Raw genomic sequence first — 13,844 nt, forward strand, 5'->3', positions numbered from 1 at the left:
TTCCTGCTCTCAGGTCACGGGGTTTAGGAGGGTTTTACTGACCACCCTCCCCCCATAAACCTGCCCACCCTCCCATGCACCTTCCCTGGCACCCAGCCACCCCTCACATAGACTCCCTCCTGCTCCTGAAGGCTCCAGGACAGGACTGCGCCCATCATCAAGGCCGAGCCAAGGAGCATATTCCATCTCTGGCCAAAAAAACTGGTTTGGGCATGAGCATATGATCAAAGTGGTCTAATTAGAGTTAATCCTGAATTATTCTCTTTTCCCACAGGGATTAAGTCTAAAGCTGCTGATAAACATTTTACCACCATGAAGAAGAGAGAAAATCAGAACTTGGTCCTCCCTGAACTTTTCCAACATAGGAGCCAGTATATGTCCCTTCCTTCCTACTTGAACACTGGGTTTCTGTGACTTGCTGCCAAGAGTCCTGACAGATACAAAAAGTAAAGACAATTGTGTTTCAAAAAAACCCCAGGGTCTATTTTTGTAACTGGCATTATAAAACCCTGTATTTCTGTGACACTAGTACCTTAAAACATTTCAGTATACAAAAGGCATTTAGGGGACTTGATAGCCAATTCTTCTATGAATAATGAAAATCCCAGAGAAGGAAATGGCAACCCATTCCAGTATTCTTGCCTGGGAAATCCCATGGACAGAGGAGCCTGGCGGGCCACAGTCCATGGAGTGGCAAAGAGTCAGGCATGACTGAGCAACTAAACCACCACCACCAGTACCTTAAAACATTGCAATCTACAAAAGGTATTTAGGGACTTTATAGCCAATTCTTCTGTGAATAATGAAAATCCAGACCAGACTGCTTTAGAAAATGTTACTGTGGCAGATAATGGCATATTCACTCACTAATGTTTATGGAATATCTTCTGGGATATAAAAAAGTGTGGGCTCGGGTTTGAGCTGGTCCATCCCAGGCCCTTCCATAAAGCACAGCTGTGTGTGCTGCTGAGCCGAATTGTGGGATATGAGTGAGGCCAGATGTTTCAGGCCAGCCTGACAGCTGCACTCTATGGTAGGGAGGCCACCTGAATTTCAGACAGGCCACCTATAAAACAAGGCTGGCGAAGCAGCACCTCCACTGAACCCTCAGGTGAAAGACAGAAAAGAACGTGTTTTGCATTCCTCTCCCCGCTAATAAAACATCCACTGACGTTTACAGAGGAGCCTACACTGTGCTGGCTCTCTCCTGCCACTAGCATGGGTGTTAACTGTCATGAATGCACTGGTATCTCTATGTAAATGTGCCGAAAGTGTCACCTCCTACCCTGCCTACCTCCCAGTAGCTGCTACTGCTGCTAAGTCGCTTCAGTCGTGTCTGACTCTGTGCAACCCCATAGACGGCAGGCCACCAGGCTCCTCTGTCCCTGGGATTCTCCACGCAAGAACACTGGAGCGGGCTGCCATTTCCTTCTCCAATGCATGCATGCATGCTAAGTTGCTTCAGTCGTGTCCGACTCTGTGCGACCCTATGGACAGCAGCCCACCAGGCTCCTCTGTCCACGGGATTCTTAGGCAAGAATACTGGAATGGGTTGCCATTTCCTTCTCCTCCCAGTAGCCAGGCCCAAAGAAATCATCAAGTGTTCATCTCTGGCAGGGATTTGTTGGTTCTGCTACCCTGTGTCCATTCTCAATTCTGACAGCAGTGCTCCCAGGTCCTTTGAGGAAGCACCCACCTACTCCCCCATTGTGTGCTATCTGAACAGGGCTGTCAATGAACGCTTCTGGCTCAGCAGTGTGCCTGCCACTCAAACTAGGCCAAAGGAGTTCTTCCTGCTTTGCTAAGTGCAAGGGCAGAGACTTCCAAGGGCCGACAGCCAGCTGTGTGCCTCAGGAACAAGACCTTCATTTTCTACTCCCCAGTGCCCAAGAGGAGTTCCGTTTCTATCCTGAGAATGGTTCTGACTTCCCTTTGACTCTCAGGATATCCTCCAGATTGCATTTGTTTTCTGTTGCTTTACAACTAGAGAAACAACTGTACACAATCCACTGTGATTTAAACACTAAGCAATTGTAACATTCATAATATACTCTGCAGCTTATAAAGCATTCTCACGTTCATTTATCTCTTTTAATCAATCTTCCTGGCACTGAATTTTTCACCTCCCCCCAAATAAATCACTTATTGATTTCTCTATTTCTCACAACAGCACAATCATTCTTTCAGTCACTTAAGCTTTTTTAAATCTCATAATGATTCTGACTCTAGGCTTTCGCTAACCTTGTATAATCAGTCACCTAATTCAAAATATGGGATGTCCCAGATCGATCCCTGCTTCCTATGTGGCACTAGTGGTAAAGAACCCACCTGCCAATGCAGGAGATGAAAGAGATATGGATTCGATCCCTGGGTTGGGAAGATCCCCTGGAGGAGGGCATGGCAATCCACTCCAGTATTCTTGCCTGGAGAGTCCCATGAAGAGAGGAGCCTGGCCGGCTACAGTCCATAGGATCACAAAGGGTTGGACAGGACACGACCGAACGACTTAGCCCAAATGCACAGATCAATCCCTTCCTTTCCTTCCTCTCTGCCTCCACCTTTGTCAGAGCCTTCCTCACCCTTCAACAATGGATTGCTGACTCTGCTACCAGCCTACTGTCTCCAAACCATCCTCACACCACTAGCATAGAATATAGCTAAAATTTTATTATCGTTGTCATTCCTTTTCTTTCTGTGGTTTACAGAACAAAGATTACAGGACAATAATTTATAGGGCAATTCCCTAACCTCAATTCTGGGCTGTCTCCAAGTATACTTACAGTACACTATCCCTCAGCACAAAAACATTGGCTGGAACAATTATTTTCATACACATACTAGGTTGAAAAAAAATTGCCACAAATTTTTGCAGCTCCCACTGACAGCAACTGGAGTCTTTCAATACCCTCTTGAATCTGGGGAGACCCTGTGATTTGATTTGGCTGAGGGGAAGGTATAGCAAATATAATGCAAGCAGAGGCTCAAAAATCACCCTAAACTGGGGTTTGTTCTTTTGCTGCTCTTGGAATACTGCTTGTCTGTCACATAGACAAGCAGGCCCAGGCTAGTCAGCTGGAGAATGGGAGGCCCATGCCACAGTTACCTGTTAACCCGACCTAATAACTATCAGACGTAAATGAGACCATCCTAGATCATCCAAACTACCAGGTGACTGAAGATAACAGAGGAACTCAACCAAGAGCAGCAGCAGAACCACCTCGCTGAACCCAACTCGAACTACCAACCACACAACTGCAAGCAATACAGTCATTTTAAGCAATGATTTGGGGATGGTTTGTTACACAGCAATGGATAACTGAAAAAACATCTAAGCTGACTTGGTTACTTTCTCACGGGAATTCCTTTTCAATTACTGCTCACTGTCTTGGGCAATTAATCATAAAATATCTTCTTTCATGCTTTGTATCATTACTTAATATTTCATGTATCCTATTTTTCCCCTTGTAAGTTCTTTGTGAAGAGACTCTGCATTTTATATTTTTATACCCCATGTATGTACAAAGTGTATGTGGAATGACTATTTAGTAATCAATCAGCACTTTTCCAGGACCCAGCTGTCAATCATATCAATTAAAAATAAAAAAAATTAATCATGTCAACACATATTTTGATCAATAATTTTAAAAGCTTAAAAAAGGAGTGATAAGATATATAAATTATAAAATATAAAATCCGGTTATCTACAGGCATAAATCATGCATAGTATATATATTAGTAACCACTCATTGAATCATTTCCAGAAAATTAATTCTTGCAAGTAGAATCTGCACACCAATCTAAGGGGCACAAGGAAACAAGCACATAAAGGTAACAGTTTCACAGAAGCAAATGTTTGATTTTCACCAGGAAATTATTTTTCTCCCAGGACACCTATTTCTCCTATGTGGTTTGCAACCCTAATCTGACAGACTGCCAAAAACAAACCTTCTATTCTAAGAGTGTCGCTTGATTCTCTTGTTGCTATTCAATTCAATTAGATTTTTGCATTTAAAAGAAAAATTCTCTTGTGTTTCTTATAATGATGCACCTGCTCCTTGGGAGATTTCCTCTTTTGACAAGAAATGCCTTCAATCTGGCAAGAAAAATGACTCTAGGCTTTCTCTGATAATATCAAAGATCATTTGTTTGTATTAGATGTTTATGTGGGTTTTCCTCCTCTTAAGAGCAGTAAAATACTGCTGCAATTCCCTCCAAGCAACAATTCCCTCCACACAACAGTGCACAGAAAGTTTCTTGGCCTCTGTTCTGAATTTCCACTGTACACCTGCACAAGAACAGCTAGTTGAAAGTAGCGGAGCTATGACACAGTAGACAGAGAAATTCATTTGCCTTAGTCCCTACCTTTTGGATATCCATACACAGTTCTGTTCAGTTCAGTCGCTCAGTCATGTCCGACTCTTTGCAACCCCATGAATCGCAGCACGCCATATACGGTAGTAAATGTCAAATCAATAACTGCAGCATCATTTCAGATCTACCATATTGTAACCTTTCCTCATGAAATGCTTGCTCTAAATAAAATGAAGTTTATATTCAAAGCTGTATTATTTATTTTTTTTATATTTTATTTCTAACTGAGATGTCCAAAGATCTTAAGAGAAGCACCATCTTCTTTCTGTGTCTAGACCTAAAACTCCTACATATTTGGGTAATCTTCAGTTAATACTGCCTTCCAGAGAGACTTCTGCAATGGGGACAAAATGTCACACTTTTTCAAATAAAGGGCACCTGAAGGGTCTCTCCCTTCATTCCAGCCAGGCTGAACGTAATTTAACGTTGAGATGCATCAGAAATACCCAACAGACATTCTCTAGATGTGAACCCATTAGCATACTGCTTTCCTAAACCTTATCCTCTCTGCCTTTGAAAATTTCAATATATACAAATGAAATACATATTTCAACCCATTCCCAACTGGGACGTGCGCTCCATAATAAGAGAAATAGGTTTTTTGCCTTTCTGCAGATTCAGCAGGGAAAGCCATGCTTGAAAATGATGTGTTTAGAGTGACACCTTGGAGAACTGACATACTCTGCACACATGCAATCCTCATAAACCTCCCCAGACAGCCCTTATTTCATTTTGCACACTGCACCCTGGCTGGGCTCCACAGCACATGGTGTGTGGTGAGACTGTCCTGCAATGGTTCTCCCTTCTTCGCAGCTCTTTGATGGACACTTGTCAGTAATAGCCAGGAGGAGTGGGGTCTAGGCACCAGCAAGTGAAAAACGGGCCCCGACAGTAAGCTTCCTTAATTAACTTTCCCAAGGCAAGCCTGTTCCCACAGGAAAAAACACCACGTTTCCCCTCTCCTAGCGGTCCATTGAAAATGAGCAACAATGCTGTTGCCTTTTTGTTTCCTAAAGACTTTCTTCCCCGCAAGCAGTAGCGTGTTCCTCAAAGAATGCTAGTATTTCCTGTGGAAACTGTATGGCTGCCAGTAATGGCTCATAATTTTCCCTCTTTTCCTTTCGTAAAAATGAAATAAACAAAACGTGGCATTTGACAATAGCCAAATTACCAGTCACCTCGCTTACCACCTGCAGATGAGAGACATCATCGCGAAAGGAGGCCAGGGGAGAAACACTCCTGGCTACAATTGACCCGGACGAGCGGCGGACACAGGACAGCGCCCGAGGTGGTGGTCGGAGCCCTAGAGGACCGGGCAGCCAGGGGGCCGCGGTGCCCAAGAGCGAGGGGCTCCCCTTGGGCCGCGCAGCAACCCCAGGCGTCCCTCTTTTGCGATTACTATTATTATTGTTGGTACCGTTTCTATTACTATTACTTCGTCCCTGGTTACCTCAGTTCTTAGGAGCCCCGGCACTGCCCATCCCTGCCTCCCACACCATCCCAGGTGGCAGGAAGAATAAGAACCACACGAAACCGGCAAAGGAAAAGAGCAATCCTTTGGAACCTGAGGTGGGGGCTCCTCCCCCCTCCCTCAAGAAGAAGAGAAGCCGCTTGGCAGGCGCCGCCAACGTTACTATAGAGACCTCCCCCGAAACCCTTTCTGCAGAGGCACCGCCGCCACTGGAGCCGCCGGGACTCGCCGCACAAAGGGGGCCCCCCCGGGGCTCGCGGCGGGGCGGGGGGGGGGGACCCCCGCCCGGGTCGCCCGGTGCAAACTTGGAAAAGGCTCAGTCGCTCGCGCCGTCGCGCCCCACCCCCGTCTCCCCGCGGCGTCCACCCCGGGACCTGGACTCACCCCGGGCGCCCGGCGCTGCGGCTGCTCAAAAATGCGGACGGACGGACGGACAGATGGACGGCGGCGGCGGGAGCAGAAACCGCGGGAGCCGGCGGGCGGCGGAGGCGCTGCAGCGGCCCCGCTACGTCACAATGCGGCCGGGCCTCCGGCGCCTCTCCCCCCCGGGCCCCTCAACGGGCGCGCGGCAGCGGGAGGAGGGCAGCCCCGGGGCGGCGGGCTCGGAGCTGGCGCTGAGGGACGCGGAGCGCCGAGCGCGGCGCACCGCCGGGCGGGGGCGCGGTCTCCACGGCCCGGGCCGCCGCGCCCTCCCGCCGCCGCCGCGCGCCCGGCGCCCGCCCCCCGGCCCGCGAGCCCGGCTCGGCCTGACTGACGGCGACCCTCCCCCGCCCTCCCCGCGGCGCCCTACGCGCGGCGGCCCCCAGCCCCGGCCGCGCCGCCTCCTCGTCCGCGAACCTGCTCTTTTCTTCTCTACCTTTGGCTCTCACACCTCTGTGTCTTTGCTGCTCAACTGGCTGTCTCCGATCTCCTCCCCTCCCACTTTTTACCCGCTTTCTCCTCCGCCCCCCACCCCCGCTGGGCGGCCTCTACCCCCCACCCCCGGGAGATGAAATCGCCCCTCACCGTGATCCCTGCGTCAACCGCTGCCATCTCATTGGTCCCCAACCCATCCAGGGTTCCAGCCTCGGCCGGGCAGAGACACTCGGGGAGGGGGCGACGGAACGTGGGCACGGTCCTGGGAAACTGCCCTGCTTCGGGAGCCCCTTGGCAGAGGATTTTGCGTTGGCACAGTCCTAAACCCCAATCCTCCCCTCCCGCCCCCAACCCGGTCTCGCCCACCCTCGAGGACTTCGCCAAGGAAGGAAGGCTGAGGGGTCTTTGCCCGGAATGTTCCGTGCTTGAGTATGGGTGGTGGAGGGAGGAAACTGGTCTGAACTGATGGTGTTTCTAATTCAACAACGTTTAATACAACGACGGCCCTTTAGTAATATTAACTTTACTCTCAGCAGCTCTGTCTTAATTGGGAGAGGGCGGAGAGCTGCTGGATGAGGCATCCGTCAGTCAGCACTGGTGACTGACTCCTTCCTTATTTCCGAAGTGAAGTCTGGAGGAGTGGAACCACTGATGCTAACCTTGGCTCGCGATCGTCTCGCTCTTGCCCTTTGGAAAGCTTTTAATGGTTTTTAAGAAGTCTCTTTCCCCACCCCGGGAGAGATGGCTCAGAGAAGCTCACTCAGCAAAGCCTTTGAGGGCCACTCTCCTGCTCCTGGGTGTGGCCGCTTGTCTGATGCTGCTCCAGAGAAAAGTGTGAGGAAGCAAGTTCTCTCGTCTGTCTGCTTAGGGGCCGCCTGGTTCCCTTGCCAACTCCGGAGGACAAGAGTGGCGCAGCAATCCTGGGAAATTTGACCCCATCTGGGTTAGTGGCGGTGAGATATAGCATGTGTAAGGCTGTCACTGAAAACATATTACCAGTAAAAAAGGAAGGGCATGGTTGTTTAAAAACTGTGGTTGCCTGGATGACTAGTGTAGTGCCTACGAGGTCCGGGGGCTGCTGTGTTGGCACTGCAGGGAAGAGGCCCTTGTACTATTCGGAGGACACACCCAGCCCTCCCTGCCCTGGACCTCTTTGGATGAGGAGTACATAGTCTCTGAAATAAGGACTGTCTTGAAGACCAGAAGAAGACATTTCACATGATTTTGATCCCATTTCCGATTGAGAAACTAAATTTCTCTTTCTGCTGTCTTACATAAACAGCCAAAAGTATGTTCTGCCGGTGTGGTAATTTGTTTACTGTAATTTATCATATATAAGACTTTAAGTACATACATGGAAAGTGGCTTAACAATTTGAAAATACCCACTATCCCTCAGAAAATATAAAATCAGATGACATCATATGGCACTAAAAAATACTTGAAAATATTGGGTTTAATTCTTTCACATCTGGTTAAAATAAAAATGCCTCTTTTTTTTTTTTTGCCTACTATAAACTCTCAGAAAAGCACATCTTGCTTCCATCCAGTAGATATGGATGGAGTTGGTGTCACCCTTGATATGTTCTATACACAACACACTTTTATTGCCATCCTCTTAAATATTTTGACAGCCTGCTTTTGAAAAATCAAATTTTAACACTGAAGGAGTAATTTTTTGAAGAGTTATACGTGGCTATCTCCTTCCAACTGCCTTAAACATCTAACAGTAAGTAAGCCAGTGTTACCTCAGTGTAAACGGTTCAACAAAGAATGGGTATGATCCTGTTACATGGACAGAAGACATTGCTGAGGAGAGAAAATATTGGTTTTGTGTAGCGAAGGAAGAGCATGCTATACTCTAAAAAAGCAGTCTTTGAGACATTGTTTCAGAAAATTTCCCCTGTTTTTTTTTTTTAATTTCTTTTGTTATGGTTCATTCTAACATGTTTTTGATTACATATTTACCATTGTTTCCCTGTGATTATTTTTACACTGTGCCTTAAACCTATGCTTATACACACAGGCAATCAGTTTGCTTTCACTTGGACCATTTGTTGGTTTGCTTCTCCTGTGCACAGTCTTGCCAAATCCTAAACCACAAACTGATACACCAAAGTGTGGAAGTAGTGAAGTAACTGGAGTTGAAACAGAGCTGCTAGATTTTAGATTGGATGGCAAGAAATCCGGCTTTCTCAAAATAACGTTGACTTTTTATCAAGTTATAAGTTGCTCTGCCCACTCCTTCAGTGGCTTATTACTACCAACTACTCTCTGATACTCAGTTTTCTATTCAAGCAGCTGCCTCTATAGGCTAGTACTAACTATGGAATGGCTTAGCAGCCATAGCTACTAGATCATTTACCCCTTTTTAGAACTCCCAGGCCTGTCACAGCTTGGAGTGTGCAACTCTTAGAGCACTTATTTCTGCTTCATGTCCATTTCTTCTTCCCTACTATTCAGTTGTCAGTTTCCATTCATGCCAGGGAGTTCATATTACTCATATTTGGATCTTCATCACTAAGCAGATTTTTATATTCAAGAGTTAGCTACTGAAAATAATTAGTACAGAAATTCATTTCACTGTAAATCATCTGCCAAAGAGCTGCCATGTAATTATTCATTCAATTATTACAATTAAACAGCTGCCTCTTTCTTTTTACCCAGTTTCCATAATATATCTTTATTGTGCTACAAAAATTGAATAAACCTGCTACAACACTGCCAACGATCAAATAGAAACTATTCTTTTTTCTTTTCTTTTTCCCATTCTTTAAGTGTTGGTTTGCTTAATAAGACATCCAACTCTGCATGAAAAGCTCTGATTTTTATTTCTCATTGCAGAGTGTGAATCACTGAAGAAAGCCTTGTTTGGGGTCCTTTCTGATTTCTGGTTGGAACCTATAATTCAGTTGGGCCCATGCTTTTGGGCTTCCCAGGTGGCTTAGTGGGTAAAGAGTCCACCTGCAATGCAAGAGACGCAGGAGACATGAGTTCTATCTCTGGGTTGGGAAGATCGCCTGGAGAAGGAAACAGTAACCCATTCCAGTACTCTTGCCTGGGAAATCTCATGGACAGAGGAACTGGAGGGGTATAGTTCTCCTGGGGTTGCAAAGAGTCTGACAAGACTTAGCACCTAAACAACAGTGTATCAAGAATCAGATCATACTTCACATGCAAATATAATTGTATCAGTCATGATAGGTTAGGTTATACTATAGTAACAAACATTCAGGCAACAAGAAGCCAAAACTTCCACAGCTCATTAAAAATGCATTTCTTGTTCTCGCTATATGGTAATTCCAGATCAGCAGCATCTCTGCTTCACATCTTTTTCACTTTAAGACCAGCCTAATGAAACAGCCACTAACAGCAATATTGCTGGTCACTCTAGTGAGGGAAAACGAACTTGAAGGTCTTATATGGGAAATTAAATACTCCAGCTCAGAAATTATACAGGTTACTCCTGCTTACAATTCATTGGCCACAACTAGTCATGTGGCTCCACTTCTCACAAGACGACAAGGAAGTGCATCCTACAATATGACCAGACATTTGGTAAATAATAAGATGAGGCGGTATGAGCGTACTACACTTGACTGTAGATCTCATAAAACAGGAGAAAAGTCTTCATGCATTTTACAAAAAGCCATAGAGCTGAAGTATAGAAATAGATGATGAACAGAAGTATAAACTCTATAGCAGCTCTAACTTCTGAAATAACCACAAAATCAAGAGCAAATAAATGTGACTGACAAAGAATGATTAGGAATCGAACTTTTGAACATTTTTGAATATCTTCAGACAAACTTTAAACTTCTTTACATACAGCTTATCTTTGCTATGAAAGTGAAAGTGTTAGTTGCTCTGTCATGTCCGACTCTTTGCAACCTCATGAACTGTAGTCCGCCAGGCTCCTCTGTCCATGGGAATTCTCCAGGCAAGAATACTGGTGTGGCTTGCCGTTTCCTATTCCAGGGGATCTTCTTGACCCAGGTATCAAACCTATGTCTTACGTGTCCTGCATTGGCAGACGGGTTCTTTACCACTAGCGTCAAGTGGGAGGTCTATACTTATGGGTGTTTGTATGCCTGAGCTGAGTCTGATTAGGAATTTAGCGTTCTCACCTGACCTGTTTCTATGATCACGTCTTCACTTTCTAGTGATTTTTTTCCCTGCAATATTTCTTCTTTTTTCTCTTCTTGGAGCAAGTTTTAGCCTTTTGCTTCATTTTAGCACTTCTAATAAAGTTAAAATTGGGGAGGGGGATGAAATTCAAGCCCAGCAGCTTAGCTGCTTATGATATTGCAATGTCAGTAGAAGATTAGGTATAGGAGTAATTTTATGCATTGTTAATCTGATTTGCTGAGATTATCGTGAAATTCCATTTAATCCTGTTACTGTACTTTACCCATCCTTACAGATCATTGGCAATTTTATTGTTGGGATTTTTAAATGGGAAAAATTAGACCATGCACAAAGTTACAATGAGATGAATGTCTTGCCATTTGTTCTGAGACACCCTGGGGCAAAAACATACCAAAAACAAACAAACAAACAAACAACTATCCATTAGGCATTAAGGGGTTTTCAGTAAATCAACTGATTTGGGACTGTGATCTTTCCCCTGTGTCCCGCTTTCATAACAAGCTACCAGCAGGGTGCAAAAGTTGGTGTAAAGATACCTAGAGGAACTCTGGATTCAAACTCTATACAAGTATTCATGGCTAGATTTAACTATAATTACTTTAACCCAATAGTCAGATTTGTGCATGTTTGTGCTTTATTCTACCTAAAGTTTATTTGGACACACTATTCATGTTGGCCTTGAGAGACACTGCCCATTCTTAAGCTTCATCTGCAAACCTGCAGTTGTGATTTCAAAGTGATGTTTCTGCAGCAACCTGGGTTCAGTGGACTGGTCTTTTTCTAGGGACTCCACTTACATCATCTTCAGTAGGTCCCTTTTTCCTGGATACTTTTTAATGGAAAACCTCTTCCCTCCAAGAGTGGCTTGTTGCCTTCAGATCTACTTGAATTGATCTTCCTTTGAGTCACAGCACATCTCACTATGGGGTTTCCCTGATGGCTCAGATGGTAAAGCATCTGCCTACAATGCAGGAGACCCAGGTTTGATCCCTGGGTTGGGAAGATCCTTTGGAGAAGGAAATGACAACCCACTCCAATATTTTTGCCTGGAGAATTCCATGGAGAGAAGAATCCAAAGGACTATAGTCCTTGAGGTTGCAAAGAGTTGGACACAACCAAGCTACTAATGCACACACACATCTCACTATGTGTCCATTGAGCCTCTGCTCTGAATCTGTTTGCTATTGACAATGGTGAAACTGCCTAAGCCCTGTGCTCCCACATATTAACAATCATTGGGAAGTGTACCCACCTTATTGTGTTCTGGGCAATGGCTTACCACAAAAAGCCTCCTTCCCGTGACTTTGATAAAACCCACGGTCCACTCTTTCTAATGACTTCATAAGATTTGCACATGACTCTTTTGTTTACCCAGGACAAGCCTAAACACAGATTTTCCTCTTTCTGCCTGAATGTGCTGACAAGACCAGACCCAGACCCTCCAACTTCCCATTCTTTGTCTCATGAATGAATAGCTGAGATTACAACTGTGGGTCCCTCTGAAACTTCCTAGACACAGAGAAAAACGTTTCCTGTTCAGCTAACTGACCTAGACTTCCTCTGATTACAACCATCCCAAATGTAAATCATCTCACTTGTAACATGTCTGTCCTTCCCTACAAAGTTCTAATGTAACATCACCCATCAGAAACACTCTGGTACTCAGGGCTGGGGTGTTCTTATTTCAAGAGCCTGAATAAAATCATTCTTACTTGGCTGTTTTTTGTCTTTAAAATCATCCTTTCCCCCTTTTAAATTCTAGAGTCTCTCCCATCTTCATTAATAGCTCTCCAGTCACTGATGTTAACTGACATTGAATCTATTCTAATGTATCTCTTTTACGTTTTCAAGATTTTACTACAGTATATAATCTGTGTGCTTCCCAGGTGGCGCTAGTGGTAAAGGACCTGCGTGCCAATGCAGGAGACCAAGAGACTCTGGGTTGGACAGATACCCTTGGAGGAGGACACGGCAATCCTCACCAGTATTCTGGCCTAGAGAATCCCATGGACAGAAGATCGTGGAGTAGGGGGAGTACAATTCATAGGGTTACAAAAAGTCGGACATGACTGATGCAACTTAGCATGCACATAATCTGTATTTTGAATATTGCTATGATATGTATGTGCTTGGATTCAGAGTTTTTATTGTCTTTATGAGTAATACACCTTTTTTTCTCCTCTGTTCTACCTCAGCACCGGAAACATGCATTTGGAGATAACTGGATGGCTCTACAGATTTCCATGGCTATGAGATGGAGTAAAGTGATTTAGAGTTTATGAGGATTAAAAGTATAATAGACTGGTCTCTGACTTGATCTTTAATCAGCTTCTAGGGATTAATAGAACAAAAAGTTTTCCCGCTTGGATAAGTCATGCAAAGACATTAGAATTTGTTACCTCTAAGTACAGAAGAAAGCTGTCAGTGAATGAAATGCATAAGTAATTATAATCCCCACTGTTCCAAACCAGAATAAATCCTATTTCCAAACAGTTTTGGTGCAGAAAGTCCAGTTCTGAAAATGAAGGAAGATATTCAGTCTTCCTAGATATGACTATCTTACGAGTTTTACTTTCTTCTATAAATTTATAGCTTCCAGTTTCCAATTCCTTGTCCTGGGAACATATGGTCCTCTTTAGAAGAAATCAAGGAAAGAAAAGCTAAATACATATTGGACAGGATGAGAAAAGCTGATGGCTGATGAAAAACGGTCCTTGTAAAGCATGGGAAATGTTTTAAAGCCGGTTTGTGGGAAGAATACAGAAAGATGTAATTGTTGATAGACTGAATGCTTTTAAACTCAAAGTCCAAAGTAACCCTCAGTATAAAGGTTAAGCACCCTGATCTGGGAGTCAGACCTCCTGGGATTAAATCCCAGCTTCCCTTCTTACCACCTTCAAAGTCACTTCATGTGTCCAGGCCTTACTTTTCACAGCTATGAAATGAGAGGTTATAGTACCTACTCAAAAGATTGTTATCAGCATTAAATAAGCTAATAT

At 44.7% G+C, this 13,844-nt stretch overlaps 1 protein-coding gene and 1 long non-coding RNA gene across 9 annotated transcripts in view; one reads left to right on the forward strand and one right to left on the reverse strand.

Moving 5' to 3' along the window:
- Positions 1 to 13,844, reverse strand: part of SNCAIP (synuclein alpha interacting protein) — a 258,415-nt gene that overhangs the window by 154,008 nt on the left and 90,563 nt on the right. For 4 of the 8 annotated variants that reach the window (XM_024994517.2, XM_024994515.2, XM_059888338.1 and 1 more), the window contains exon 1: positions 6,227 to 6,645. The exons of the other annotated variants lie outside the window; for them this stretch is intronic. The gene's annotated coding sequence lies outside the window, so the exon portion shown is untranslated. Of the gene's footprint in view, positions 1 to 6,226; positions 6,646 to 13,844 lie in introns of those variants that run through there. 8 annotated transcript variants of the gene reach the window in all.
- On the forward strand, positions 7,559 to 13,337 carry LOC104969140 (uncharacterized). Its single transcript, XR_807747.4, has 2 exons — positions 7,559 to 7,640; positions 12,732 to 13,337. It is a non-coding gene; the product is annotated as an uncharacterized lncRNA (long non-coding RNA).

This window comes from Bos taurus, chromosome 7 (assembly GCF_002263795.3).
Source record: "Bos taurus isolate L1 Dominette 01449 registration number 42190680 breed Hereford chromosome 7, ARS-UCD2.0, whole genome shotgun sequence".
Taxonomy (NCBI): domain Eukaryota; kingdom Metazoa; phylum Chordata; class Mammalia; order Artiodactyla; family Bovidae; genus Bos; species Bos taurus.